This window comes from Triticum aestivum, chromosome 7A, assembly GCF_018294505.1.
Source record: "Triticum aestivum cultivar Chinese Spring chromosome 7A, IWGSC CS RefSeq v2.1, whole genome shotgun sequence".
NCBI lineage: Eukaryota > Viridiplantae > Streptophyta > Magnoliopsida > Poales > Poaceae > Triticum > Triticum aestivum.
Window position 1 is genome coordinate 586,465,157 of NC_057812.1, and position 22,491 is coordinate 586,487,647.

Here is a 22,491-nt window from a genome sequence, read left to right on the forward strand (position 1 = left end):
TCACTTCTTGCTATGAACTGTTGCATGTTTGAACGAAAATCATTTAAAGGAATCATTTACTAGTCATTGTGTCTCTTTTGCAGAAAAGTGCGCAAAGGCACTATAAGCTTCAAGATCGGGACTAGTGGCTAAGAGAACGAAGAAGAGGAAGAAGAATGGACTTGTGCGAGAAGAAACAAAGTAACCAGGGGCTAACTAGAGAAGAGAGGGATGTTCTTGCAAAGAAAGAAGGAAGCAGGAGGGCCATTATGCAAATGGGCAGATTGGATCGAGGGGTCAAAATCCCTAGTCCATATCCAATTCCCCTCGGGCCTGGCTACATCTCCTTCTCCCCCAGCCTCCTTCTCCACCTCCGGCCGCCGCCACGGCCAGGCCGGCGTGGTAGGTGCGCCATCCATCTTCACCACCCGCTTCACAACACCACCTCCTACCACTACATCCATCATCAGCACCTTGAACCATCCAGCCACTGCCGCCATCAGCACCAAGCACCTCTCTCCTCCTTGCTGCCCCGATCTTGCTCCTCTTCTCTCTCAACGTCCCCTGCTGCTGCTCCTTCTTCCATGCAACCTGCTGCTGCTCCTTCTTCCTATGCGCCCCTGCTACTCTTCTTGCACCCAAGCTACTGCTCTTCTTCTCCAACCTCCTGCTGCTGCTTCCTCTTCCTCAACCCAGCTGCTGCTTCTTTCTTGCTTCGCCCCTGCTTCTTCTTCCCCTCGACCTCCTGCTGCTACTACTCCCTCTCTCCATCGCCTTGTTGCTTCTCTGAATCTCCCTCACCCGCTGCTGCTCTTCCTTCTCCAAACTGCTGCTCCACTTCTCTCAACCTGCTACTGCTGCTCTCTTCTTGCCCACGCCTCTTGTTGTTGTCTTCTTCTCTGAACCCAAACTGCTGCTGCTTCTCTTCTCTCTTTACTTCTTGCAAAATTCTGTAAACTGCTAGGTGAACTTGTGTATTGTTCTGAACACTAAATTTCTGTAAAATTATGATATGTAATACTTTGATTAGTACTCTGCCAGTGTATGTGTATGTTTAGCCTTGTGCATTTGTTTCTTGCCATCTATTGTGATCTGTCCCGTACTAGTAACTTTGCTCCAGTTTATTTGATGTTCAGTTTTCAGTCCCTGTTTTAGCTCTAGTACCCGTGACATAGATGTTCGTGATATATATATATATATATATATATACTAGCACATATGCCTGTGCGTTGCAACGGGAAAAATTAATGTTTTGTGCAAGTATAATGTCCCACAGCACCGGATTCACTATGAAAAAATGCTTCAACCCTCCTTCTACAAAATGAACATAAAAAATACGATGCAATTTAGCCGTGTTCATATTTTCTTTGTTGGGCATAATCTCCCACTGATTCCATCTAAGTATAATCCTTCCTTTAGTTACCGTGATGTCCTCAACCGTTTTAGTCGGGAATCAAATCCTTCCTTCTCTAATTTAATATCCCCAACACATTGAAGCATACATAGCCTTCTTTACTATCCTACCTTTTTACCTCAAGTCCTTCCTTTAATTAGCCTCATCTATTTGAAAATTCTATTTATTAAGACCACAATCTTTCTTTTAATTAGTCCACCAGTTTACCCAAAGTCCTTTTTTTATTAGCCACATCCGTTTAAATATTTTATTTAAGTCCACAATTCTTTCTTTAATTAGCTCATTTGCTTAAACACGAGGACTGTCACTCATATATTTAGAGCGAGTTGGGATTTAGTAAATGTGAATGACGCATAGGTTGTTGCATCGAAGATCCAGACAGGAGGTCCTGTTTAAATTCCCATAATGTTAATTTTGACCTAATTATTTTTCACGGACTCTACGAAGCCCATAAAAGGCCCATCGAAATTGAATAGGACTGAACCAAACCAAGAATATCTATTCCCTTTAATAGTTGGACTAAACCAAACCAAGAATACGTATTCCCTTTAATAGTAGGTATATATATATATATCATGTTGTTTCATATTTCTGTCATGTAATCTTGTTGGAAATACATATATGTGTGTGCTTGATGTGAAACAATTATATTCTGTCATATATTTGTTTGTCGGCGATTTTCCATAACAGTCTTAGATAGTGTAGGCTTATTTTCCCACAATCATTCCCATAATTTGTGTTACCTAGATTTAGCTGAGCATAGTCGTCGTCGCCTAGTCCCTGTGGGGAACACGACACTCTCAGTTCGGGCGAAATATTCCACTATACTTACAATTGATCATTTTGGCGCCGTTGCCAGGGACTAGCGTCGAGTGATTGTGTTAGGCTATAGACTAGGTTTCTTGTTTTCTTTTCGTGACATTTATATGTGATATATATATCTAACCCCTAACCACTGTTCTAGTTATTTTCTCTTCTTTTTCTTGTTTGTTTTGCAGGTTAGAACTATCTTCTCGATTATGGCATATTACTCAGAACACCAAGGATATGTGAGCAACACTACAAACAGCACGGAAAGTATTCAAGAACTGATAAGTAAGACTTCCCATCGATTAGATGATTTAGCTCGGCAGCGAGAAGTAGTTTTTGAGGATAGGCATAGCTCTTATGATCCTTATTCTAGAGGCCATCCTTATGTTGCTCCTACATGCCATATTTGTGGATTTCAGGGCCATTCACCCGCTGAATGTCGGCGTGGTTACTCTCACCCTCCCGATTGTTATGGCATGAGCTTCGCCCCACAGCCTAGTACCAAAACAATTACTCATATGGGTGGCCTGAAAACTAGAATATGTCATATAGGAGCAACAACCCTGAGATCTCACCGTTTGCTTCTAGTAATCATATGCAGGGATTTAGGTATGAAGAAGAGAGCAACAACTATGCACCACAACAATTTTATTCACCTCCTACTCATATACCTCGGGACCAAGAGATGTTTCCAATCGAGTTAAATGGTCCTCCATTTGGTCAACCAACAATTCCAGCACCTGTCGTGCAATCTCATGTGCAAGTGCACACACAAGATGACTTTGATGATATAGACAACCTCACATTGCTTAGTCTCGAGTTCACTTGGAGTGCTGAAGATGATCCAATTAGGCCGGTGATACTAGAGGAAATGAAGAAGATCAAGAGTGGAAAAGAGCTAGTGGAAGAAGTAAGGAAAATTGAGAAGAATATCAATGTCAGGTGCACTATCTCATCCCTCCTTGATCTGAGTGTTTCTGGGATATCCCTTGAGGTGTGTGAGGTTCCAACACTGTCACATCCAGCTGAGCAAGATAGCAAGAGCACAGAGGAAGAGATACCTCGGATTGAAGATGAACTAGAATACAAGGAACAAGATGACCAAGAGCTCGAATACCCAAGTGAACAAGTTCAAGATCCAATGTCTATCTCTCCCGAAGAAGTAAAAGAAGCTGATGTAGATGAAGATGAAGAACCTGAGATTCATCTGCCTATTGTCATACAAGAGCGTGATGTCTCAGGTTCATTCAATCCTCTTAATGACATGTCCCATTATGTTTTGTTTGATTCTACCTTGCTTTACATGATGCTATATATCACTTAAGGTAGATTTGAAGAAGTGTTTGCTTGGATATGATGATACATATACTGTTGGTGGCATTGCTCATATTAATGATGATCACACTTATTTTCCTCATGCCAAACCTATGCTTAATGATAAATATCATCTTAATGCTAGTATTGAGCTTGTTGATTCCTATCATAGTCGACATGTTCTATATTCATATGTTTATATAACTGGATTCTTGATTGACGACTTAGAGGGCATCGACCCTATCACTCGTAGTTGTTGTTTGTGTGAGTCCTATTTCAGGTTTTTGCTTGTGCACGTATCAATATATGTTGACCAGGTTCGAGGTGACATCCCTTGGGATCCCGGTGGAGTCAGAGCATGGCGATGAGGGGAAGCAATGGGGCACACATATGGAAGAGAGGAGCTGGAGCGTGCACGAGGAAGAAAAAGGAGAGGAGTCGCAATGCAAGTGGATGTGAGATGATCGAGTGAGTGACATGATCAAAACCCGGTGAGCTGTTTCATGTCCCCAATATGAATATATCATCCATTGATACATGTTGAAATCAATTGCTATTTGGGTTGCTTGAGCCATTTCTTAAACGTTGTCCCATTGAATTTTACCTTTGACATATGGTGCTTGATGTGAATTTGTAAACTGATTTGTGAATGCCTTGTAAACTAGTGATCTACATTCTGCATGCTTTGCTGTAATTAGTGAAGGTTATTAGTTTTGAGTGCTCAAATCCCTAGTACACTAGAAAACTTCATCATTTTCTGCATTTACTTTGATACACCTAGATCATCAAGTGTCAGATGCTGAATTTGTGCTAAGTGTGTTCCCATTGAGAGCAATCACCTAACCACTATGGATTAGCATGCTATGTTCCCTAGATCGGTAGTATGTGAACCAGACATGGATGAGTGATGATTCTTGTTTTTGTTCATTTGAAAAGTAAAAAAGGTATATCTTATAATGAATGAATAAGTCTGACTACCTACAGTAGCATGTCATGTTCCTTGGAACGGTGGCATGTGAAATCGGGTTAGCTCGGGCAGTAATTATTAATAAAATTGTAATTGTCGGACCAGGTGTATACCATGTTCTCTACATCGGTGGTATGTTCCTTTGGGGAGACAAACAAAAAAACTAACTAATAATTGGTCGAGCCAGGTGTATACCTTGTTCTCGGGATCGGTGGTATGTTCCTTTGGTGAGATCGACAAAATATTATCATTACTTTCTTCAAATACAATAAGTGATTTCAACTACGGTGTTTTGTTCCTGGTAATAAGTGATCTGATCACAAGTTTAAGTTCTTTTTGTTTTTGGGATCATGCTCTCTTTAGGAACCTTTTGGCACAATCAGCATTTGAACTTGCTAATCTTCTTTTATCATTGTAGAAGTTTAAAATGGTCAAGTCTGCTAGTATCCTACTGTTTTGTAGCACTCTAGCCATTAATTTTCACTAACTAAGTCTGAAGCATGCACTATTTAGAGACCTACTTCACTTGACATTCTGTAGTCAGTTCACTATTCACTATCTTGCTCTTGTCATATTCCTTTGCTTGAGGACAAGCAAAGATTTAAGTGTGGGGGAACTTGATAAGAACATTTCGTATACATCTTTTGTCACTCAAATATGCGGTTTATTGAGATATATTCATTCACTTCTTGCTATGAACTATTGCATGTTTGAATGAAAATCATTTAAAGGAATCATTTAGTAGCCATTGTGTCTCTTTTGCAGAAAAGTGCGCAAAGGCACTATAAACTTCAAGATCGGGACTAGTGGCTAAGAGAACGAAGAAGAGGAGGAAGAATGGACTTGTGCAAGAAGAAACAAAGTAACCAGGGGCTAACTAGAGAAGAGAGGGATGTTCTTGCAAAGAAAGAAGGAAGCAGGAGGGCCATTGTGCAAATGGGCAGATTGGATCGAGGGGTCAAAATCCCAAGTTCATCTCCAATTCCCCTCGGGCCTGGCTACATCTCCTTCTCCACCAGCCTCCTTGTCCACCTCCGGCCGCCGCCACGGCCAGGCCGGCGTGGTAGGGGCGCCATCCATCTTCACCATCCGCTTCACAACACCACCTCCTACCACCACATCCGCCATCAGCGCCTCGAACCATCCAGCCACTGCCGCCATCAGCACCAAGCGCCTCTCTCCTCTTTGTTGCCCCGATCTTGCTCCTCTTCTCTCTCAACGTCCCCTGCTGCTGCTCCTTCTTCCACGCAACCTGCTGCTGCTCCTTCCTATGCGCCCCTGCTACTCTTCTTGCACCCAAGCTACTGCTCTTCCTTCTCCAACCTCTGCTTCCTCTTCCTCAACCCAGCTACTGCTTCTTTCTTGTTTCGCCCCTGCTTCTTCTTCCCCTCGACCTCCTGCTGCTACTACTCCCTCTCTCCATCGCCTTGCTGCTGCTCTGAATCTCCCTCACCCGCTGCTGCTCTTCCTTCTCCAAACTGCTGCTCCACTTCTCTCAACCTACTACTGCTGCTCCCTTCTTGCCCACGCCTCTTGCTGTTGTCTTCTTCTCTGAACCCAAACTACTGCCGCTTCTCTTCTCTCTTTACTTCTTGCAAAATTCTGTAAACTGCTAGGTGAACTTGTGTATTGTTCTGAACACTAAATTTCTGTAAAATTATGATATGTAATACTTTGATTAGTACTCTGCCAGTGTATGTGTATGTTTAGCCTTGTGCATTTTTTTTCTTGCCATCTATTGTGATCTGTCCCGTACTAGTAACTTTGCTCCAGTTTATTTGATGTTCAGTTTTCACTCCCTGTTTTAGCTCTAGTACCCATGACATAGATGTTCATGATATATATATATATATATATATATATATATATATATATATATATTTCATGTTGTTTCGTATTTCTGTCATGTAATCTTGTTGGAAATACATATATGTGTGTGCTTGATGTGAAACAATTATATTCTGTCATATATTTGTTTGTCGGCGATTTTCCATAACAGTCTTAGATAGTGTAGGCTTATTTTCCTGCAATCATTCCCATAATTTGTGTTACCTAGATATAGCTGAGCATAGTCGTCGTCGCCTAGTCCCTGTGGGGAGCACAACACTCGCAGTTCGGGCGAAATATCCCACTGTACTTACAATCGATCATATATACGAACATAAACGTTTATTGGTGATTGACTGTGTGGGATGTACTTACGACCGGAAATGATTTCGCTTGTATAATTGTATTTTTAGCACTACTGTATGTATTTCTGTATTTGAGTGCTCGCCGGTCGCACACGACCTCATTTTGCCGAGCATGTGTGCCAGTAGGGCATATCCCCAACGGTTTCTGGGTCGTGTGGGAAGGAACGCCCCCCCCCCCTATCGCCCACACTCACTTGGCGACGGTTCTGAATGCCGTCGCGGAAAGGGGTTAAGAACTGTTTGTTTAGGACCGACGCGTACCAGTGTAATGTTAATAATTATGTTCATGTTGATGCTCAACCTAGTAATAATAATGATGTAGAGAGTGAACCTGCTATTGATCTTGATAACCCACAATCAAAGAATCAACGTTATGATAAGAAAGACTTTGTTGCTAGGAAACATGGTAGAGAAAGAGAGCCATGGGACCCATGCCCTTTCTGTTGGGGAACGCGGTAATTTCAAAAAAAATCCTACGCACACGCAAGATCTATCATGGTGATGCATAGCAACAAGAGGGGAAGAGTGTTGTCCATGTAACCTCATAGACCGTAAGCGGAAGCGTTATGACAACGCGGTTGATGTAGTCGTACGTCTTCACGATCCGACCGATCCTAGTACCAAAAGTACGGCACCTCTGCGATCTGCACACGTTCGGCTCGGTGACGTCCCACGAACTCTCGATCTAGCTGAGTGTCAACGGAGAGCTTCATCAGCATGACGGCGTGATGACGATCATGATGAAGCTACTGGCGCAGGGCTTCGCCTAAGCACTACGACGATATGAACGAGGTGGATTATGGTGGAGGGGGGCACCGAACAAGGCTAAGGGATCAATGATCAACTTGTGTGTCCTAGGGTTCCCCATGTCCCCGTATATAAAGGAGCAAGGGGGAGGTCGGCCGGTCCCTTGTGGCGTGCTTGGAGAGGAGTAGTCCTCCTCCTAGTAGGAGTAGGACTCCCCTTTCCTAGTCCTACTAGGAGGGGGAAAGGAAGGAGGAGAAGGGAGAAGGAAAGGGGGGCGCCGCCCCCCTTCCCTAGTCCAATTCAGACTAGAGGAGGAGGGGGTGCGCGGCCTGCCCTGGCCGGCCCTCTCTCTCTCCACTAAGGCCCACGTGGCCCATTAGTTCCCCCGGGGGGGGGGGGTCCGGTAACCCTCCGGCACTCCGGTTTTCTCCGAAATCACCTGGAACACTTCCGGTGTCCGAATATAGTCGTCCAATATATTGATCTTTATGTCTCGACCATTTCGAGACTCCTCGTCATGTTCGTGATCATATCCGGGACTCCGAACTACCTTCGGTACATCAAAACACATAAACTCATAATATCGATCGTCACCGAACGTTAAGCGTGCGGACCCTACGGGTTCGAGAACTATGTAGACATGACCGAGACTCATCTCCAGTCAATAACCAATAGTGGAAACTGGATGTTCATATTGGCTCCCACATGTTCTACCAAGATCTTTATCGGTCAAACCGCATAACGATATACGTTGTTCCCTTTGTCATCGGTATGTTACTTGCCCGAGATTCGATCATCGGTATCTCAATACCTAGTTCAATCTCGTTACTGGCAAGTCTCTTTACTCGTTCCATAATGCATCATCCCGTAACTAACTCATTAGTCACAATGCTTGAAAGGCTTATAGTGATGTGCATTACCGAGAGGGCCTAGAGATACCTCTCCAATACTCGGAGTGACAAATCCTAATCTCGATCTATGCCAACTCAACAAACACCATCGGAGACACCTGTAGACGTTTGATAGCACACTAAGTGTTCCTCCGGTATTCGGGAGTTGCATGATCTCATAGTCATAGGAACATGTATAACTTATGGAGAAAGCAATAGCAACAAACTAAACAATCATCGTGCTAAGCTAACGGATGGGTTAACTCAATCACATCATTCTCTAATGATGTGATCTCGTTAATCAAATGACAACTCATGTCTATGGTTAGGAAACGTAACCATCATTGATTCAACGAGCTACTCAAGTAGAGGCATACTAGTGACATTCTGTTTCTCTATGTATTCACACATGTACTAAGTTTTTGGTTAATACAATTCTAGCATGAATAATAAACATTTATCATGATACAAGGAAATATAAATAACAACTTTATTATTGCCTCTAGGGCATATTTCCTTCAGTCTCCCACTTGCACTGGAGTCAATAATATAGATTACATTGTAATGATTCTAACACCCATGGAGTCTTGGTGCTGATGATGTTTTGCTCATGGGAGAGGTTTAGTCAACGGGTCTGCAATTCAGATCCGTATGTATCTTGCAAATCTCCGTGTCTCCCTCCTTGACTTGATCGCGGATGGAATTGATGCGTCTCTTGACGTGCTTGGTTCTCTTGTGAAATCTGGATTCCTTTGCCAAGGCAAATGCACCAGTGTTGTCACAAAGGATTATCATTAGACCTGATGCACTAGGTATGACACCTAGATCGGATATGAACTCCTTCATCCAGACTCCTTCATTTGCTGCTTCCGAAGCAGCTATGTACTCCGCTTCACATGTAGATCCCGCCACGACGCTCTGCTTGGAACTGCACCAACTGACAGCTCCACCATTTAATAAAACACGTATCCGGTTTATGACTTAGAGTCATCTGGATCAGTGTCAAATCTTGCATCGATGTAACCGTTTACGACGAGCTCTTTGGCACCACCATATACGAGAAACATATCCTTAGTCCTTTTCAGGTATTTCAGGATGTTCTTGACCGCTTTCTAGTGATTCACTCCTGGATTACTTTGGTACCTCCCTGCTAAACTAATAGCAAGGCACACATCAGGTCTGGTACACACCATTGCATACATGATAGAACCTATGGCTGAAGCATAGGGAATGACTTCCATTTTCTCTCTATCTTCTGCAGTGATCGGGCATTGAGTCTAACTCAACTTCACACCTTGTAACACACGCAAGAACCCTTTCTTTGCTTAATCCATTTTTAACTTCTTCAAAACTTTATCAAGGTATGTGCTTTGTGAAAGTCCAATTAAGAGTCTTGATCTATCTCTATCGATCTTGATGCAAAATATATAAGCAGCTTCACCGAGATCTTTCACTGAAAAATTCTTATTCAAGTATCCTTTTATGCTATTCAGAAATTCAGTATCATTTTCGATCAACAATATGTCATCTACATATAATATCAGAAATGCTACAGAGCTCCCACTCACTTTCTTGTAAATACAGGCTTCTCCAAAAGTCTGTATAAAACCATATGCTTTGATCACACTATCAAAGCGTATATTCCAACTCCGAGAGGCTTGCACCAGTCCATAAATGGATCGCTGGAGCTTGCACACTTTGTTAGCACCTTTTGGATCGACAAAACCTTCTGGTTGCATCATATACAACTCTTCTTTAAGATATCCATTAAGGAATGCAGTTTTGACATCCATTTGCCAAATTTCATAATCATAAAATGCGACAACTGCTAACATGATTCAGACGGACTTAAGCATCGCTACGGATGAGAAGGTCTCATTGTAGTCAACTCCTTGAACTTGTCGAAAACCTTTTGCAACAAGTCGATCTTTGTAGACAGTAACATTACCGTCAGCGTCAGTCTTCTTCTTGAATATCCATTTATTCTCTATGGCCTGCCGATCAACGGGCAAGTCAACCAAAGTCAACACTTTGTTCTCATACATGGATCCCATCTCAGATTTCATGGCCTCAAGCCATTTTGCGGAATCTGGGCTCACCATCGCTTCTTCATAGTTTGTAGGTTTGTCATGGTCAGGTAACATGACCTCCAGAACAAGATTACCGTACCACTCTAGTGCGGATCTTACTCTGGTTGACCTACGAGGTTCGGTAGTAACTTGATCAGAAGTTTCATGATCATCATCATTAGCTTCCTCACTTACTGGTGTAGGAATCACTGGAACTGATTTCAGTGATGAACTAATTTCCAATAAGGGAGCAGGTACAATTACCTCATCAAGTTCTACTTTCCTCCCACTCACTTCTTTCGAGAGAAACTCCTTCTCTAGAAAGGATCCATTCTTAGCAACGAATATCTTGCCTTCGGATCTGTGATAGAAGATGTACCCAATAGTCTCCTTTGGGTATCCTATGAAGACACATTTCTCCTATTTGGGTTCGAGCTTATCAGGTTGAGGTTTTTTCACATAAGCATCGCAACCCCAAACTTTAAGAAATGACAACTTGGGTTTATTACCAAACCACGCTTCATAAGGTGTCTTCTCAACAGATTCAGATGGTGCCCTATTTAACGTGAATGCAGCCGTCTCTAAAGCATAGCCAGAAAACGATAGCGGTAAATTAGTAAGAGACATCATAGATCGCACCATATCTAGTAAAGTACGATTACGATGTTCAGACACACCATTATGTTGTGGTGTTCCAGGTGGCGTGAGTTGCGAAACTATTCCACACTGTTTCAAATGAAGACCAAACTCATAACTCAAATATTCTCCTCCACGATCAGATCATAGAAGCTTTATTTTCTTGTTTCGATGATTTTCCACTTCACTCTGAAATTCTTTGAACTTTTCAAATGTTTTAGACTTATGTTTCATTAAGTAGATATACCCATATATGCTCAAGTCATCTGTGAAGGTGAGAAAATAACGATATCCACCGCGAGCCTCAATGTTCATTGGACCACATACATCAGTAGTATGATTTCCAATAACTCTGTTGCTCGATCCATTGTTCCGGAGAACGGAGTTTTAGTCATCTTTCCCATGAGGCATGGTTCGCAAGTACCAAGTGATTCATAATCAAGTGATTCCAGAAGTCCATCAGAATGGAGTTTCTTCATGTGCTTTACACCAATATGACCCAAACGGCAGTACCACAAATATAAGTTGCACTATCATTATCAACTCTGCATCTTTTGGCTTCAATACTATGAACATGTGTATCACTACTATCAAGATTTAGTAAAAGTAGACCACTCATCAAGGGTGCATGACCATAAAAGATATTACTCATATAAATAGAACAACCATTATTCTCTGATTTAAATGAATAACCGTCTCGCATCAAACAAGATCTAGATATAATGTTCATGCTCAACGCTGGCACCAAATAACAATTATTTAGGTCTAAAACTAATCCCGAAGGTAGATGTAGAGGTAGCGTGCCGACGGCGCTCACATCGACTTTGGAACCATTTCCCACGTGCATCATCACCTCGTCCTTAGCCAATCTTCGCTTAATCCGTAGCCCCTGTTTCGAGTTGCAAATATTAGCAACAGAACCAGTATCAAATACCCAGGCGCTACTGCGAGCATTAGTAAGGTACACATCAATAACATGTATATCAAATATACCTTTCACTTTGCCATCCTTCTTCTCCGCCAAATACTTGGGGCAGTTCTGCTTCCAGTGACTAGTCCCTTTGCAGTAGAAGCACTCAGTCTCAGGTTTAGGTCGAGACTTGGGTTTCTTTACTTGAGCAGCAACTGGCTTGATGTTCTTCTTGAAGTTCCCCTTCTTCCCTTTACCCTTTTTCTTTAAACTGGTGGTCTTGTTGACCATCAACACTTGATGGTCCTTCTTGATTTCTACCTCCGCAGCTCTTAGCATTGCGAAGAGCTCAGGAATCGCCTTATCCATCCCTTGCATATTATAGTTCATCACGAAGCTCTTGTATCTTGGTGGCAGTGATTGAAGAACTATGTCAATGACACTATCATCAGGAAGATTAACTCCCAGCCGAGTCAAGTGGTTGTGATACCCAGACATTCTGAGTATATGTTCACTGACAGAACTATTCTCCTCCATTTTGTAGCTGTAGAACTTATTGGAGACTTCATATCTCTCAATCTAGGCATTTTCTTGAAATATTAACTTCAACTCCTGGAACATCTCATATGCTCCATGACGTTCAAAACATCGTTGAAATACAGGTTCTAAGCCGTAAAGCATGGCACACTGAACTATCGAGTAGTCATCAGCTTTGCTCTTCCATGTGTTCACAACATCTGGCGTTGCTCCTGCAGCGGGTTTGTCACCTAGCGGTGCTTCCAGGACGTAATTCTTCTGTGCAGCAATGAGGATAATCCTCAAGTTACGGACCCATTCCGTGTAGTTGCTACCATCATCTTTCAACTTAGCTTTCTCTAGGAACGCATTAAAATTCAATGGAACAACAACACGGGCCATCTATCTACAACAACATGGACATGCAAAATACTATCAGGTACTAAGTTCATGATAAATTAAAGTTCAATTAATCAAATTACTTAAGAACTCCCACTTAAATAGACATCTCTCTAATCATCTAAGTGATCACGTGATCCATATCAACAAAACCATGTCCAATCATCACGTGAGATGGAGTAGTTTTCAATGGTAAACATCACTATGTTGATCATATCTACTATATGATTCACGCTCGACCTTTCGGTCTCAGTGTTCCGAGGCCATATCTGCATATGCTAGGCTCGTCAAGTTTAACCCAAGTATTCTGCGTGTGCAAAACTGGCTTGCACCCATTGTATGTGAACGGAGAGCTTATCACACCCGATCATCACGTGGTGTCTCGGCACGACAAACTGTAGCAACGGTGCATACTCAGGGAGAACACTTATACCTTGAAATTTAGTGAGAGATCATCTAAGCAACCCTTTAGTAAATCCAAGCAAACTTTTAATAAATCCAAGCAACCCTTTCATAAATCCAAGCAAACTTTTCGTAAATTCAAGCAACCTTTTCATAAATCTAAACAACCTTTTCGTAGGCATCCTCGGATTGGCCCGGGAGATTGAATTGATTATAGAAACATGAGTGAGGGCTCTCAGCCACATGGATAGTTCAATGTGCTCATCAGCACCTGACCCGAAGATGTGGATCATCCAAGGCACATTAGCATGGCATACTCCTCCTGTTTGAATCGGAGTTTGAAACCAAGAAAATTCTCCTCAGGAGGATAGATGGGGCGATTCAGGTGAGATCCCATGTAGATCTAACTTCCTATTCACTCGTGGGATCCGGGCGGTCTGTGGGGGCCACCACGGCTCCTCTCTTCTCGAGAATCCATACATCCCTTATCAGTGTATGGAGAGCTATCTCTCGAGCACACATGCAATCAATATAAGTGATATGATATGGCCATCATCATCTTGTGCCTTTGATCTCCATCTCCAAAGCACCGTCATGATCACCATTGTCACCGACTTGACACCTTGATCTCCATCGAAGCATCGTTGTTGTCTCGCCAACTATTGCTTCTACGACTATCGCTACCGCTTAGTGATAAAGTAAAGAAATTACATGGTGATTGTGAAAGCACAAGTGCTCCCTAGGTGGTTTTGATAATTGATGACAACATATCTCTTATTGGACTAACATTTCTATCTAGCATGTTTCAGATAACTTCAACAATGGAGTGGCATGGACTAAAGGTTGTGGAAACTCCTTCAAGATGCTAAGGACAAAGGATTGGCTAAAGCTTAAAGCTCAAGACTCTTCATTTTACATTTTAGTGATCCAAGATCACATTGAGTCCATAGGAAAAGCCAATACTATCAAGGAGGGATGAGGTGTTGCTTAATGAGCCTCTTGCTTCATGTGCTTAATGATATGCTCCAAAATCCTCAGCTACTTTCCCACTTCCACATATGACCTAAACCCTAAGCCAAACTCGGTCCTACCGATTCTTCCTATCCGGCGCCACCGAGTTTCACTTGTCATAAGCCACTGCCAAACCCTAATCAGTTCAGTCTCACCGATGGGATCTCGGTCTCACCGAGATGGGCTCGCAAACTCTCTGTTACCCATTGCAATATTCTCGGTCCCACCGAGATATGCAATCGGTCCCACCGAGTTTGCTTGGCCAAATCTTAGTTTCACTTATTACCCAAATCGGTCCCACCGAGTTTGAGTAATCGGTCAAACCGAGTTTTGGATTTACCCTAACCCTAGCACATCGGTCCCACCGAGTTGTTCCAGTCGGTCCCACCGAAAATCTCTAACAGTCACTAGGTTTACATTTTCGGTCTGACCGAGTTTGTTGATTCGGTCCCACCGAGATTGGAAAACTGTGTGTAACGGTTGGATTTTGTGTGGAGGCTATATATACCCCTCCACCTCCTCTTCATTCGTGGAGAGAGCCATCAGAACACATACACAATTCCTACTCATATGTTCTGAGAGAGAACCACCTACTCATGTGTTGAGACCAAGATATTCCATTCCTACCATATGAATCTTGATCTCTAGCCTTCCCAAGTTGCTTTCCACTCAAATCTTCTTTCCACAAAATCCAAATCCTATGAGAGAGAGTTGAGTGTTGGGGAGACTATCATTTGAAGCACAAGAGCAAGGAGTTCATTACCTACACACCATTTGTTACTTCTTCGAGAGTGGTGTCTCCTAGATTGGCTAGGTGTCACTTGGGAGCCTCCGACAAGATTGTGGAGTTGAACCAAGGAGTTTGTAAGGGCAAGGAGATCGCCTACTTCGTGAAGATCTACCGCTAGTGAGGCAAGTCCTGTGTGGGCGATGGCCATGGTGGGATAGACAAGGTTGCTTCTTCGTGGACCCTTTGTGGGTGGTTGCTTCTTCGTGGACCCTTTGTGGGTGGAGCCCTTTGTGGACTCGCACAACCGTTACCCTTTGTGGGTGGAGCCCTTTGTGGACTCGCGCAACCATTACCCTTTGTGGGTTGAAGTCTCCATCAACGTGGATTTAGGATAGCACCACCTATCCGAACCACGGGAAAAACATCCGTGTATCCAATTGCGTTTGAATTCTCCAAACCCTTCCCTTTACATTCTTGCAAGTTGCATGCTTTACATTCCGCTGCTCATATACTCTTTGCATGCTTGCTTGACATGTATTGTGTATGCTGAAATTGTGCCTAAACTCCACTTAAACCTAAAAAGCTTAAAAATTGCAACTTTAGCATTAAGTGTCTAATCACCCCCCTCTAGACACATCTACTTCTAGATCCTACAAGTGGTATCAGAGCTTTGGTCTCCATTGCCTTGGTTTAATCACCATTGGAGGAAGATGGATGTGTCTACATTAGGGAGTCTTAGACATAGAGTGCCTATTCTTGATGGAGAGTATTTTCATGAGTGGAAAAATGAGATGCTTGTAATCTTCAATCAATATCATTTGAACAAGTATATTGCTAGTCCTTGTGCACCTCACATTAATCCTTTGCATCCTACCCTAGATGAAGATATTGACATGATTCGCAATCTTAGAACTATTGAGCTCATCATTAGAGGATTGCCCAAAAATTTGATTGCTAGTCTGCCTAATCTTAATTGTGCCTATACTATATGGAAATTTCTTGAGGAACGATTTCCCGATCATTCCTTGAAAACTTTGGATGAAATTCTCCATAAATCTATTGCCTTGAGTAAGATGAACTCTAGTGATCCTAGTTTTGGTAATTGTCTATTTGAACTTACCAATCTTAATCATGCTAAAGGAGATGTTGGAATCATTAATGATATCATATTCGAAGCTATAAGAATTCATAAAAGTGACCACCTTGATGATCATTTATCTAATGAATTACCCTCTCTAGGAAATGATGAGTCACAAGACCATGATGAACATGAATACTATGATGATGATGATGATGATAGTGACTTCGATCTTGATGATGCAATGAGACATTTTGGTCTTATGGCAAATCTTTGGGGATATGAATCAGGAGGAAAGGAATGGGTTCTTGATAGTGGATGTACGGATCATATGACCGGAGATGAAGAGATGTTTCGTGAGCTTGCTGAAAATGACGGCCCTCAAAAATATGTCACCTTTGGTGATAATTCAAAGGGTAAAGTGGTTGGCCTTGGTAAGGTGGCCATCTCACATGATAGTTCCATTCAAAATGTCATGCTCGTTGAATCTCTTGGCTAAAACTTACTTTCAGTATCTAGACTTGCTGATTTCAGTTTGAATGTCCTATTTACTGAGGTAGATTGCCAAGTATTTCGTCGAGACAATCATAAAATGGTCTTTACCGGTATGCGTAGAGGTGATCTTTACATTGTCAATTTCTCTAAAAAGGCACAACCTAAAACTTGCTTTGTTTCTAAATCCTCAAAAGGTTGGTTGTGGCATAGACGACTAGGTCACGTTGGCATGAGAAACCTTGACAAGCTTATTAAAGGAAATCATATCCTTGGAGTTAACGATGTCATATTTGATAAGGATTGACTTTGCAGTGCTTGTCAAGCAGGTAAACAGGTTGGAGGAAGACATCCCGTGAAGAACATCATGACCACAAGGAGGCCACTCGAGCTACTTCACATGGATCTTTTTGGTCCCAACGCCTACAAGAGTCTCGGTGGAAATTCTTTTGGTCTAGTTATAGTTGATGATTTTTCAAGATTTACGTGGGTGTTCTTTCTTAATGACAAGTCGCAGGTCCAGAAGATCTTCAGAAACTTCGCTAGGAAGGCCCAAAATCAGTTTGACGTGAAGATCAAGAAGGTTCGAAGTGACAACGGAACGGAGTTCAAGAACGCAAATGTGGACACCTTTCTTGACGAAGAAGGGATTTCACACAAGTTCTCGGCTACGTACACACCTCAACAAAATGGAGTTGTTGAAAGAAAGAACCGGACGCTCATCGAAATGGCAAGAACGATGCTTGATGAATACAAGACGCCGAAGCACTTTTGGGCAGAAGCGGTTGAGACAGCTTGTCACGCAACAAATCGCTTATATCTTCACAAGCTACTCGGCAAGACGGCATACGAGCTTCTCACCGGTAACAAACCCCAAGTTGGATACTTTCGAGTTTTCGGCTCAAAGTGCTACATTCTTGATAAGCATCGTCGTTCAAAGTTTGCTCCTAAATCTCATGAAGGTTTTCTACTTGGTTATGGCTCAAACTCTCACACTTACCGTGTCTACAACAATTTCACCCGAAAGGTTGAAGAGACGGTAGATGTGAAGTTTGATGAATCTAATGGCTCGCAAGTAGAGCAATTGCCAATTGATGTAGGAGACAAAGACCCTTCAGAAGCAATTCAAGACTTGTCCATTGGCAAAATTCGTCCAACGGAGGTGAAGGAGAGTACTTCATCCGTCCAAGTGGAAGCTTCTACTTCACGACAAGGTGAACCAAGAATCGACACGGAAGCATCCACAAGTGGGACACACCAAGATGAAGAAAACGAGGAAATACATCAAGACGAACATCAACAACCTCCTTATCCACCACGACAAGAGAACGACAACGTCAACAATGAAGAAGGCCAAGAAGAAGAACAAGATGAAGAAGATGTTCAACAAAGACCCAAGCAAAAGCTCTCACGAGTTCGAGCCAGAATTGCCAAAGATCATCTCGTCGAGCAAATCCTCAATGATATACAAACCGGGAGAATCACTCGCTCAAAAACTCGTTTAGCTAACTTTTGTGAAAACTATTCATTCATCTCTAGCATTGAACCTATGAAGGTTGAAGAAGCATTGGAAGATCCGGATTGGATAAACGCTATGCATAAAGAGCTACACAACTTTGAGAGAAACCAAGTTTGGACATTGGTTGAGAAGCCCAACAACAACCACAACATCATTGGTACCAAATGGGTGTTTCGCAACAAGCAAGTGAAGATGTACAAGTGGTTCACAACAAAGCACGTCTCGTCGCCCAAGGGTACACACAAGTCGAAGGTATGGACTATGGTGAGACGTATGCTCCCGTTGCTAGACTTGAGTCCATTCGCATCTTACTTGCCTATGCTAATCACCATAATATCACCTTGTACCAAATGGACATTAAAAGTGCTTTTCTAAATGGTGAAATAGAGGAGGAAGTTTATGTCAAACAACCTCCCGGCTTTACCAATCCTAAGAAACCAAATCATGTTTACAAACTTCACAAAGCTCTTTATGGTCTTAAACAAGCTCCTAGAGCATGGTATAAATGCTTGACCAAGTTCCTTACTACAAGTGGTTTTGAAATTGGTAAAATTGATTCTACTCTTTTTACTAAAAGGGTTAATGGAGAACTATTTGTATGCCAAATTTATGTTGATGATATCATATTTGGTTCAACTAACCCTCTCTTTAGTGAAAAGTTTGGAAAGCTAATGTCAGAGAAGTTTGAGATGTCTATGATGAGTGAACTCAAATTCTTTCTCGGTTTGCAAATCAAGCAAACTAAGGAAGGTACATTTGTCTCTCAAACAAAGTACACCAAGGACTTATTCAAGAAGTTCAATATGCAAGAATGCAAAGGTATGTCTACACCCATGCCTACTAGTGGACATAATGATTTGACCAAAGATGGTGAACCGGTTGATCAAAAGGTTTATCGCTCTATGATTGGTTCATTGTTATACCTATGTGCTTCACGTCCCGATATTATGCTAAGTGTGTGCATGTGTGCACGATATCAAGCTGCTCCTAAAGATTGTCATCTTAAGGCTGTGAAAAGGATAGTGAGATATTTAATCCATACACCAAATTTTGGCATTTGGTATCCTAAGAGGTCTTCTTTTGATCTTGTTGGCTATTCCGACTCGGATTATGCCGGAGACAAGGTTGATAGAAAGTCCACTTCGGGTACTTGTCAATTTCTTGGTAGATCTCTTGTGTCTTGGTCTTCCAAGAAACAAAACTCGGTATCCTTATCCACCGCCGAAGCGGAATACATTGCCGCTGGTTCATGTTGTGCTCAATTACTTTGGATGACCCAAACTCTTAAAGATTATGGGATTTATGTGAAACATGTTCCACTGCTTTGTGACAATGAAAGTGCTATCAAAATTGGTCATAATCCTGTACAACATTCTCGAACTAAGCATATTGAAGTTCGTCATCATTTCATTCGAGATCATGTTGCTAAGGGTGACATCAATCTTAAGCATGTTCGCACCGATAAGCAATTAGCGGATATATTCACTAAACCACTTGATGAGAAAGTGTTTTGCAGGTTGAGAGGAGAATTGAACATCATTGATGCTTCGAACTTGGAGTAGAAACTCCATTGGATACATGCAAGACATGAGCTTATGACTAATCCATGATATATCTCTTATGATAACTATCTTATGTCTTGGATATATTTGCACCTTGCATGTTGTCTAACCCATGTAGGTGCTTGGTTGAATCTAATTCCATGAGATTGCGACTCACTCACATCTTGAGCAATCTCTACATCACCAAGACTCTACACAATAGTGGTTGAAGACAAGGAAGCACAAAACCATTCAAACATATCCTTTGACAAATTCTATGTTAAGCTTCATGATTGTCATTTTTGGATACACAAGTGCTCTTCCTTGCAAGAACTAACCCATGTAGGTAGATGAACTCAAACTCCAAGTGGTGCTCCCAACTCTTGATGAGCTACATCAACCTTGAGAACCCACACAAGTTCAACTACATGAGCAAGAACCACACTACCACCCAAGGTATGTTATTCCATCTTAGAGAAGCTTTACTCCAAGACATGAGTCAAAGCAACTCAACAAGATGTGAATACATCAAGATGCTTAAACGAAAAATGGTAACCCCATTTTGAGCTTAAACGATGAGTATGACCTATGATCAAGTGTTCTCACTTGACTCCTAAGTCAATATACTCTAACATAGGTGACTATGTCACCGCCCAACTCTAGATGAAGCTCTCTTGTGTTCTTTCTTTGTGTTATTGCATTTGTCTCATGCATGTTTATTTTCTCTCTCCTTTTTCAAAAACAAAAAAAAACTTCATCTAGATCTTTCAGTTTCTTCTTTTTTCTCTTTGTTTTTGTTCTGCATTTTCTGCACTTAATTCCTTGCAAATCCTTCAGGAAATTCATTGCAAATCTTTGTGAGATCCTACATGTCTAGTGAGCTGAGGTGACAAGTGTTTTTCTCTGTGTAAACTCGGTTTCACCGACTTGCAATTTTCGGTCCAACCGAATCTTTTCGGTACCACCGAAATGTGCCACTCGGTGCCACCGACTTTGCAATCAGAAAAACAGTTTGCCACTTGTTCTACATTTCTTCTGATCCAGCTCCACTCAATGAATCTTGTCCTCTACAAGCATCACAATTTTATCCTCTGCTTTGTGCTGAATCTCAAGGACCAAACCTATTCGACGGATTCCAGGAAAAACCTTCTTGGAAATTGATGTCAAAGGGGGAGAAAGAGATCACATCAAAGCTCAAGGGGGAGAGAAAGTCTCAAGGATCCCAGATGTTGTTAAGGGGGAGAGAGAGATTTCCCAGATGTTATTAAGGGGGAGAGAGAGATTTCCAGGAAGGGAAAATACTCAAGGATCCCAGATGCTTGATGTTCAAGAGGAGAGATGTCACATGTCTTTTTGGGGGAAAGACATGTATTTGCATTAAGTTCTATCCATTTGTATCTTTCAGCTCTGATTTTCTGTTCCCTATCTTCTCCCAATATCCCATGTAAGATTCAGGGGGAGCAAGACACCTAAGGGAAAGAAATCAGTCAAATTCATTGCATATCTTTATTCTTGGGGACATGTTGAATTCAATATGGTACCTTGTACTCACTCTCTACATGTCATCCCAGTCTTGGTATTCTTGTGGTTTCTTTTGTTTGCTCTGGCTAGTGGATGTACCTGTGTTATCTAACCTTGTTTGTGCAGGTTCATTCCATCCTAAGCCAACTCAAGACCACAAGGTAAGTATATGCATCAAAATCATGAGTATGAGGAGTTCTTGCTTATGTACATACTGTTTGCAAGAAGGACTCATGAGCATGAAGGTATTTTCCTTGATAATCTTTTGCTCTGATGCATATGGCCAAGATGCATGTAACACATTGCCTACTCTGTCATGGTTATGCTCTCACATGCCTCTATATTTCATATTTACATGAGTGCATACATGTAGGGGGAGCCTATGCTTGTTACATGTCCTTCCAAAGCTTTACTTGCTGTTCTTTATATCTTTATCTAAAGCTTTGATGTATGTTGCCATCAATTACCAAAAAGGGGGAGATTGAAAGCACAAGTGCTCCCTAGGTGGTTTTGATAATTGATGACAACATATCTCTTGTTGGACTAACATTTCTATCTAGCATGTTTCAGATAAGTTCAACAATGGAGTGGCATGGACTAAAGGTTGTGGGAACTCCTTCAAGATGCTAAGGACAAAGGATTGGCTAAAGCTTAAAGCTCAAGACTCTTCATTTTACATTTTAGTGATCCAAGATCACATTGAGTCCATAGGAAAAGCCAATACTATCAAGGAGGGATGAGGTGTTGCTTAATGAGCCTCTTGCTTCATGTGCTTAATGATATGCTCCAAAATCCTCAGCTACTTTCCCACTTCCACATATGACCTAAACCCTAAGCCAAACTCGGTCCTACCGATTCTTCCTATCTGGCGCCACCGAGTTTCACTTGTCATAAGCCACTGCCAAACCCTAATCAGTTCGGTCTCACCGATGGGATCTCGGTCTCACCAAGATGGGCTTGCAAACTCTCTGTTACCCATTGCAATATTCTCGGTCCCACCGAGTTTGCTTGGCCAAATCTCAGTTTCACTTATTACCCAAATCGGTCCCACCGAGTTTGAGTAATCGGTCAAACCGAGTTTTGGATTTACCCTAACCCTAGCACATCGGTCCCACCGAGTTGTTCCAGTCGGTCCCACCGAAAATCTCTAACGGTCACTAGGTTTACATTTTCGGTCTGACCGAGTTTGTTGATTCGGTCCCACCGAGATTAGAAAACTATGTGTAACGGTTGGATTTTGTGTGGAGGGTATATATACCCCTCCACCTCCTCTTCATTCGTGGAGAGAGCCATCAGAACACATACACAATTCCTACTCATATGTTCTAAGAGAGAACCACCTACTCATGTGTTG

The 22,491-nt window shown here is 42.1% G+C and overlaps 1 long non-coding RNA gene across 1 annotated transcript; it reads left to right on the forward strand.

Annotated features, from left to right (window-relative positions):
* Positions 1 to 289: 289 nt before the first annotated feature.
* On the forward strand, positions 290 to 6,282 carry LOC123148468 (uncharacterized). Its single transcript, XR_006473906.1, has 2 exons — positions 290 to 2,488; positions 2,623 to 6,282. It is a non-coding gene; the product is annotated as an uncharacterized lncRNA (long non-coding RNA).
* Positions 6,283 to 22,491: the final 16,209 nt, after the last annotated feature.